Source organism: Panthera onca (genome assembly GCF_046562875.1).
Source record: "Panthera onca isolate mPanOnc1 chromosome E1 unlocalized genomic scaffold, mPanOnc1 haplotype 2 h2.Chr16_ul_7, whole genome shotgun sequence".
NCBI classification, from domain to species: Eukaryota; Metazoa; Chordata; class Mammalia; order Carnivora; family Felidae; genus Panthera; species Panthera onca.
This window is the reverse complement of record NW_027675821.1, coordinates 186,064-196,277: the sequence shown is the minus strand read 5'-3', so window position 1 is coordinate 196,277 and position 10,214 is coordinate 186,064. Positions and strand designations below refer to the sequence as shown.

General features: G+C 37.1%; 1 pseudogene; it reads right to left on the bottom strand.

The window, feature by feature from the left end:
- Window positions 1–1,949: 1,949 nt before the first annotated feature.
- Window positions 1,950–10,214, bottom strand: part of LOC145715188 (EF-hand calcium-binding domain-containing protein 13-like) — a 98,677-nt pseudogene continuing 90,412 nt past the window's right edge.

Sequence of the window (10,214 nt, the reverse complement as noted above, 5' to 3'; positions counted from 1 at the left end):
GAATGAGAGAAAATATTTGCAAACCATATATCTGATAAAGGATTATTATCCAAAATATATAACAAAGAATTCACACAGCTCAATAACAAACAAGCAAATGAACTATTTTAAAAATGGGCAGAGCAATAGAATAGGCATTTTCCCAAAGAAGACATCCAAATGACCAACAGGTGCATGAAAAGGTGTTCAACATCACTAACCATCAGGGAAATGCAAATCATAACCACAATGAGATATTGCTCAAACCCGTTAGAATGGCTATCATCAAGAAGACCGGAGATAAGGATTTGTGATGATGTGGAGAATGGGAACCCTCATACACTGTTGGTGGCAATGTAGATTGGTGCAGCCACTATGGACAATAGTATAGAAATTCCCCTCAAAATTAAAAATAGAACTACGATATGAACCATCAATTCCCCTTACAAGTGTATATTCAAAGGAAACGAAAACAGGATCTTGAAGACATACTCCTGTGTCTATTTCAGCATTATTCACAATAGCTAAAATATGGAAACAATCTAAGTGCTCATCAACAGATGAATAAACAGAGGTAGTGTGAAAATAGACAACAGAGTATTTTTCAGCCATGAGAAAGAGAGAAATCCTGTCATTTGCAACAAGATGGTAGGATCTTGAAGTCCTTATGCTTAGAGGAGATAAGCCAAAGACAAATGTTGTATATATCGCTAATATGTGGAATCTAAAAAAGCCGATCTCACAGAAAGAGAGCAGAATGGTGGTTACCAAGGACTTAGGGGGTGGGGTGATTGGGGAGATACTGTTAAAAAGTACAAATTTGCAGTTAAAATGAATAAATTCTGGAAATCTAATGCTGTGCTGATCTAATACTGTATTACATAATTGAAAGTTGCTAAGAGACTAGATCTTAAATGTTCTCACCACAAAAAAAGAAATTGTGATAATTACGTGATGTGATAGAGGTGTTAGATAACATTACAGTGATAATTATATTGCAATATATAAATGTATCAAATCAACACATTGGACACTCTAAACTTACATAATGTTATTATATGCCCATTATATCTCAATTTTACAAAAAGGAAAAGAAAAACTCTGTGGAGGTGGAGTGGGGGGAAAAAAAAGCTCTAAGTCACTAATATTGAGGATGAAAATGAAGGTATCATTACAGATGAAGCAGAAATCAAAAAAGATAAAAAGCAGATGTCAAGGACAACTTTATCCAATACATTTGAAAAGTCAGATGAAATGGACAAATTCCTATAAAGACACAGCCTGCCAAAATTGACAGGAAAATAGAATATTTTCTTGGTAATACCATACAATTTCAGAAATTAAATCAATAATCCAGAATTTTTCCATAAATAAAACTCTAGGCCCATAAGGCTTCACCTGTGAGTTCTGCTTAACATTTGAGGAAGAAAAAAATCTCTTACAGAGAATAGGAAAGTAAAGAATATTCCCCAACTCTTTTGAAAACGTAACAAAAATGATATTCAACAATACCAGTCATTAAAATAACGCAGTTATTTTGTACATTTATAAACATCTGCTTCCTTGAGCCAATGCCGCAGGCAACACCCCCTGAGGTATTCCTGGATATCAGCATAGTTTACCTTCCAAAGGGTTAACACGTGGCGAAGGGCCTCACGGACTCTGTTGTACTCTGTGCATGGCACTCTGACTGAATACTGCCCGTGCCAGTCAGTTCACAAAGTGACCTCATCTCCCAAGTACCACCACCCACAGGGATAAAGTAGGCCCAGACTCACCCATCTGTTCAGTTTCACAGAGCTCAGGCTTGGCACACTATGGTGGCACTGGTGCTCACCAGTCATCTCACTGCAGCGCCCCCCCCCCCCCCCCCCCGCCCCAGGGTGCCCTCCATTGCTGTATATCCCATCCATACATCTCCCATCCCCACTGGTAGATGATGGCCTTTACAACTAGATGCATTCAGACTACTAACCATGTTCAGGTCCATGTCTTAATACTTCATCAAGTAAAACATTAGCTGCATGAAAGTCATTGTTCATCAATAATGCCTTGAGGCTAGAGACATCAATTAGATCATTCTGGAGAATTTGAATAGTAATGAAGAGTAGCTGTGTAACTGAGAAAAAAAAAAAAGAGCAAAAATGTGCTTCAACAGCAGAAATAAGAGTACATTGTTCACTTTCACTTAATGGGCTTGAGTTGCATAAAAGAACTTTACATGAAATTACTAGTAGTTTTAAAAACCATTGTGTATTGTAACAGCTAGCAGTTACTGAACACTAAGTGCTGGAGACTCTTCTGAGTACTTCTACTTTACCTACTTAAGTCTATTATTACCTATAATAATTCCAAGATAGGCATTATTATCCCCATTTTTCAGATGAAGGAATTGAGGTTAGTGAGATTTAAAAAAAAAATTTAATGTTTATTTATTTTTGAGAGAGACAGACAGACAGACAGACCACGAGCGGGGAAGGGTCAGAGAGAGACAAAGATGCAGAATCTGAAGCAGGCTCCGGGTTCGGAGCTGTCAGCACAGACTCCAACGTGGGGCTCAAACTCACTAACCGCGAAATCATGACCTGAGCTGAAGTTGGGCGCTTAACCAACTGAGCCACCCAGGCGCCCCGAGGTTTGTGAGATTAAGTGATTTACTAAAGAATACACTGGTATTAAGTGGCAGGGCCAGGATTCAAATCCAGGCACGATATTTCCAAAGCCCATGCTCTTAACTACTGTGCCTTTCAAGTAGACGTATGTAACTGGTCAACCATGATGCCTACAGCTACATAATACTTCATATGTGGACCCTGAAATAATTGTGAAGCATTACAAAGAAGTTTACATCAAAACTTTATTGCCTTATTTCACTTAAAGTTATGTTACAGAGACAAAATAAGAAGAAGAAGAAGGTGCTGTTTCTGTAAGTCGTGCTCTTTATATTTATCTTATAGCCCCACAAATCTTGACAGCCTTGGTCACTTTCCAATGCCTTCAAACAGTTGTGGTTGTTGATGCTGTTTAATTTAATCCACATTTTACTAGCTGTTCTCAGCAGGAGGGTTGGTTTCACATAAGCTACTCCATCATAGTCAGAAGTAGAACCAGGTAACTCAAGCTTTATAGGTAAATTTGATGCCCTGCTCTGGTTGAAAATTACTGTTTAGGTTATTACTTTACTACAAAGCTATAGTGATTAAGACCATGTGGCATAAGAATAAATAAAAATCAATGGAATGGAACTGGGAGTCTAGAAATAAATCCATACATTTCTGATCAATTGATTTTTTACAAGGATGGCAAAACCATTTATTTAAGGGGGAAAAGAATGATCTTGTCAACAAATGATGCTGGGGTAACTGGCTATCTGCATGCCAAAGAATTAAAGTGGACTCCCATCTCACACCACATACAAACATTAACTCAAAATGAATCAAAGATTGAAATTAAAAGGCTAAAACTATAAAATTCTTAGAAGAAAACATTAGTATAAATCTTAATGATCTTGGATTATGTTTAGACATGATATCAAAAGAAGTGACAAAAGAAAATATAAACTGGATTTCACCCAATTTAAAAACGTTTGTGCTTCAAAGGACACCACCAAGAAAGCGAAAAGACCCATAAAATTAGAGAAAAGATTTGCAAATCATCTATCTGATAAAGCTATAGTATCCAGGACATAAGAACCCTAACAACGTGACAAATAACCCAATTTTAAAATAAGCAAAGGGTACATATCTCTAAATGGCCAGTAAACACATGTAAAGATGTTCAAAGTTATTAGCCATCAGAAAAATGCAAAACAAAACCACGGTGAGATACTTGTGAGACTAGGCTAGAATAAAAAAGACAGACAATGTAACAAGTACTGACAAGGATTTAAAAACTTTTTTTTTATTTTTTAATGTTTTTATTTATTTTTGAGACAGAGACAGAGCATGAACGGGGGAGGGGCAGAGAGAGAGAGGGAGACACAGAATCGGAAGCAGGCTCCAGGCTCTGAGCCATCAGCCCAGAGCCTGACGCGGGGCTTGAACTCACGGACCGCGAGATCATGACCTGAGCCGAAGTCGGACGCTTAACAACTGAGCCACCCAGGCACCCCAGTACTGACAAGGATTTAAAGAAATGTACAATGCTGTTGGGAATGTAAAATGGGGCAGCTGCTTTGGAAAATGTTCCAGCAGCTCCTCAAGTTGAATGTAAAGTTACCACGTGACCCAGCAGTTCCATTCCTAGGTAGGTACCTGAGAGAAATGTAAATGTACGTCCACACAAAAACCTGTACTCAAAAAAATGTACACATGTTCATAACAGCATTATTCTTAGTGGCCAAAAAAGGGAAACAACCCAAATGTCTATGAACTGATAAATGGCCAAAGAAAATGTGGTATAACCACAGAATATTATTCTACCACGAAAAGGAATAAAGTACTCATTTATGTTATAATGCAGGTGAACCTTAAAAACAGTATGCTGGGGCGCCTGGGTGGCTCAGTCGGTTGAGCGGCCGACTTCAGCTCAGGTCATGATCTCATGGTTTCGTGGGTTCGAGCCCCATATCGTGCTGACAGCTCAGAGCCTGGAGCCTGCTTCAGATTCTGTGTCTCCCTCTCTCTCTGTCCCTTCCTCGCTCTCTCTCTCTCAAAAATAAACATTAAAAATTAAAAAAAAAAAAAAACAACAGTATGCCAAATGAAAGAAGCCAGACACAAAAAGCCACAAATTATATGATTCTAGTTATATGATGTTCAAAAATCAACACAGATAGAAAGCAGACTAGTGGTTGTCAGTGGCTGGGGAGAGTGGGGAAATAAGCACTACAGGGTACAGGGGTTTTTTTGACGTGATGAAAATGTCCCAGAAGTAGAGTGTGATGGTTGCACAACTTTGTGAATATACCAAAAACCACTGAATTGAACACCTTAAAAGGATGAGATTTGGGGCTCCTGGGTGGCTCAGTCGGTTAAGCAGCCGACTTCGGCTCAGGTCATGATCTCGCGGTCCGTGAGTTCGAGCCCTGCATCAGGCTCTGTGCTGACCGCTCAGAGCCTGGAGCCTGTTTCAGATTCTGTGTCTCCCTCTCTCTCTGACCCTCCCCCGTTCATGCTGTCTCTCCCTGTCTCAAAAATAAACATTAAAAAAATTTTTTTTTTAAAAAAAGGATGAGATTTTATGGTACGTGATTTATATCTCAGTAAAAATGTACATTTGATAAATAATGCCATTGATTATAAAGGTGTTCTAATTTTAGAGATATTCAAACGTGAAGAAAAAAAGACATTTGTTTCCCCAACGCATTTAGAAATACATTGTTGGCAGGGGTGTCTGCATTTGCGGAGAGTTCTTTGGTAGGTGTTCTCTGTAGACATGGGCGTTTAGGGAAAGATGCTGGTGTTGAAATGGTTTCCCTAATTTCAAGGAGCACGAGAGGAACTTTGGGGACAAAGACCAAGCAATTGTCTTTATGCAGCAGGGGCAAAATGATGTGGTTAGGCCACAGAAATGACATGGTAGTAAGAATGATACAGGGATTAATGGCCCAAGCATTTAAAGAAACTAGATAGATGAAGCTAAGATTTCTATAAATGAAATCAATGGCCAGTCCATTTGGGTAAACCTGAAAACTCCAAAGGCCTGTCTTGAGACAGCACAGAGGGTAGTGGTCCTTCACCCAATTTCCACACCTGATTTAATTCATAGATCCAGAACCCCTTGAGTGAAGAAAAATTTATCTCCTCTTGAGGAAGGACTTTATATTAACAGCAAAGGTATTTACTGTGTATCTTCTTCGACCCTGTTTTATTTCTTTTCCCTCCTTTATAACTTTGTCCCATTTTCACTTGTTTTTTTTTTTTTTTTTTTTATATCGCATAAGCTGCTTGAAATCCTTTTTGACACTATAGAGACTACAAATTAAACACTTGAAATCCATTTAGTGATTTTTTTTAAATGTGATTTCATTATCTTTATTTTACAGTCACTTCTTTAAACTGGAAGTATTCACTTACCTACGGACTCTTTGAAAGGTGGACTTCCTTTAATTCTTTCAAAGAAATCTTTTAAATTCACCTCATTATTATCTGGAAATATCAAAATCAAGCATATTGTCATTAAAACCCTGATACTCAGTCAGTACACAAAATAAAGGCTCTGATTAACAATACCTAAAATCTCATTCTACCTTATTTTCTCTCTCAAATGGCTGAAACTATTTCAATGTAATTTTTCATACTTTCAGGAACCACACCTATTGATCAGTTAATGATATTAATAGTTCACTTTTTTTGACTTCTTACTCAAAAGTAAGAACTTAAAATAACTTTTGAGTTCCTTATGTATACTAAGTATCCTTTTATGATGCTTCACATTTATTAACTAAAATATGCACAAGAATTCATTCTATAACATGCTTGATGTGCCTATCCTTAAAAGATGAAAGCAAAGAGAAATTAAATAACTTGTCTAGGTCACAAGAGCCAGAAAGTGCTCGAGGCTGTATTTGAACTAAGGCAGTCTAAGGCCAGAGGTGACAATGTTAACTATTGGGACACACACACACACACACACACACACACAGGAAATAAAATGCAGTAATGTAACCACAGCAGAAAATATAGGGCTATACCTACAATGAAAAGACTTTAACTTATAACAAAATGGCAAGCTGGGTAGCACAGGAATGATTACAAATTCCTAAAGATGCTGTATGAAATACTTTATTCTATAAATGCATTATCAAGTTGTATGAAAAGGAAATAATAAAACGTTAAGTGGGCACAGAGATCCAGAGGGGAAAACCAAGTGAATACTAAGCCTACAGCTATTTGGGGATACATATTAGATCCAAAAGCAGCAAGGTGCTTGATTTAAATGTTCATGCATATTCATAAAAGAAATCTTGGGTCCTGCTACACGGAGAGTTTGAATTTAGATACCAAATGAAACTGGGATGCTTAAAGAATTTCAATCCAGTGAAAGGGAGATTAAAATATTATATTCACTGGCCCATGTAAACACCAGGGTGACCTAAATCTTCCCAATTTTGAGAGGCAGTGGGTAAAAAAGATCACCTGTGAAAAATCTCCTGCAACTCATGTGGGCTTAGGGTCTAAATTTATACCACTCTCATGATATGAAAAACTCCAGGTCAAAACATAAAAATTGATTGAGGTCAATAATAATCTATGGCAAAAGCAATAACCAATCAATGCTGGGGAGGTACTCTTAAACCTAAGACATGCTCATGGGATTCCCATAGAAAAAACAAGCTGGTTAAGATAAACCCCAAATAAAAAGCCACCTAAAACTGGTAAAACTCACCAGCTTCTAGAAGTATTCCCACACGATTTGACACTTAAGAGTGGATGTAAATAGGAAAGGAGATCAAGTTCACAATACATGAAGTCAAAGATGGAAAACAAAGATAAATATGTGACCACTTGGAAACAATGATCAAGACTAAATAATTATTCTTCTGAGATGTAATGAAACCTTGGGTATTTCCTTTGGTTAAAAAAGCAGAATGGGACAAGCAAAATAAAAGGTGAAATTGGGTCTCCTCTGAAGAAAGACTGCAGATCAAAATGAAGCTGCTGATGTCATGTCTTTGTTTTATTACATAATGGTATTTTCCCACCCATGCTTACAAGAAATGAATGCTAATTATCTAAATAAGCATATGTAGAGTATGAACAGATAGATACGGTCAGTAAATAAATTAGCAGACTATTTTGGCTCTAATTTATATCAACCTAGGCCTCACTGCGACTGCCTTTAGCATTTTACCTCCATATAAAACACTCTAAAACTGGTTCCTATAAACAGGAAAAAATGAGCAGAATCTCAAGCCAAAAAAAATGCTCACCACCGATGTCACAATATTTAAGGGCTTCACTGACGTCCTCCTCAGCTAAATTAACATTCAAACTTTTCAGGGCATGCTCCAAGTTACGTATGCCAATCTTGCCATTATCAACACTTGTCAAGATATAAGCAGCTTCTTTAACTGCTACAAAGATAAATAAATATATATAAGATACTATTATTTTAAAAAATGCAAAATAGTTTGTCCAGAGTCCACTATAGGTGAACTCTCAATTTAAGTATATATATTTAACTAAAATCTCTGCAGAAAAAAAGCAAAGTATTTTCTACTTGTAACTGACAACCTATTTATTTCAAGCAGCATTTAAAAAAATTAAGGGCGCCTAGGTGGCTCAGTCGGTTAGGCATCCAACTTCAGCTCAGGTCATGATCTCATGGTTCCTGGGTTTAAGCCCCGCATTGGGCTCTGGGCTGAAAACTCAGAGCCTAGAGCCTGCTTCAGATTCTGTGTCTCTCTTTCTGCCCCTCTTCCACTTGTCCTCTCTCCCTCTCTCTCTCTCTCTCTCTCTCTCTCTCTCTCTGTCTCTTAAAACTAAACATTTTAAGAAAAGAAAAAATTAAACCAAAAAATTATATGCAGAATATGATGGGTTACCTGAATCCACTCATCCATTAAATACTGAGTAAGCTGTGACCCTTTCTTAAATAATAGTAACATCCTGTACATGTAGATCTAAAGACTTCTATCAACTGATGAAATAAACGAAAAAAAAAAATGCTAAAATTTGAGATTAAAGCTCTTGATCTCCAGGGCCACTACCAGTCTATATTGTGCTTTTGTGTGAATTGAAAAAAGGCACCCCTCTCTATGTATCAATTACAAAGAGGCATACCTTCCTCTAGGTAGCTGCAATCTAGCATTGGTGGTCCTAGCCTGGAGAGCACAGTGGAATGTAGAATGCATTTCAGTCTCTACTTGTACCCTCTCAACCAGGCATCTTTGTGCAAGCACAACCCATACAACCAAATGTAGTCCTGTTGATACCACACCAATTTAAAATATAAAACATGATCATTACTGGGAGTTTCAATTTTTTGTCAATACCATTTCTCACCCCATTTCTCTCTCAACCCCAAAACGAAGTTGTCATGTATGTTTCCACAGTCCGAAAATCGTTGCATTATACTAACAGATCTAAACCTTCAGTTGGAAAGAATACCATAATACCATTTTAGACCTATATTCATTTTTACTAACATTTATTTTATAGCTACTAAGACCAACAATGAAAATTTCAGCCCTCTTAAAGAGTTTCCTTTAAATTCCTTGAAGACAGGGACTGAATTTGTCATGTCTGTAAATAAAATTATAATACATTATATAGTTGGTACTATGAGAAAAATGTGTGCCAGATATGAGCACTGAGCACTCAGATATAAAGCACTGAGACAGTTCACCTAACCTATAACTCTGAAAAGTCTTATGGGTTGAGGAGTGATGTTTGAGCTGAGTTTGGGGGGAAAATGTGAATTTGTTTGACAGAAAATATACAGAAAGGAAACAGCACATGCAAATATACGGAACCAAAAGCACATGGAAGATATGGAACCAATTTAAATTATAATAAGTAATATGGTTACAGAATAAATACAAATGCAGAAGTGATGAGAGATGAGGCTAATGAGATAAGAAGACAGATTTATTGTCATTCTTTAATTCCATAAATATTCACAATTATATAAGTCAATAATATAAAAGATTTGAAACAATGCCTAGCACAGTAAATATCATCTAATATTAGCTATTAAATTAGCTATTAATAAGGGGCTTCTGAAAGCCAAAATTGTGCTAGGATCTGGAGAAACAATGCTAGGACTTGTAGCAAAATGGAAACATGGTTCTTGGCCCAATGATGCTTCCAGGCACGTAAGAAAAAGAATCATTAACCAAATAATCAAAAATGTGACTAGAAAACAACCAGATTTTAACATGGGCAGAAGACCTAAATAGACATTTTTCTGAAGAAGACATACAGATGGCCAACAGACACACGAAAAGATATTCATCACCAATCTCAGGGAAATGCAAATCAAAATAACAATGAGATATCACCTTACACGTGTCAGAATGACTAAAATCAAAAACATAAGAAGTAACAAGTGCTGGCGAGGACGTGGAGAAAAAGCAGCCCTTGTGCAATGTTGGTGGAATGTAAATTGGTACAGCTGATGTGGAAACAGTATGGAGGTTCCTCAAAAAGTAAAAACAGAAATACTATTTGACCCAATAATTCCACTACTGGGTATTTACCCAAAGAGAACAAAAACACTAACTCAAAAAGGTATATGCACCCCTATATGTTTATTGCAGCATTATTTACAACAGCCATGATATGGAAGTA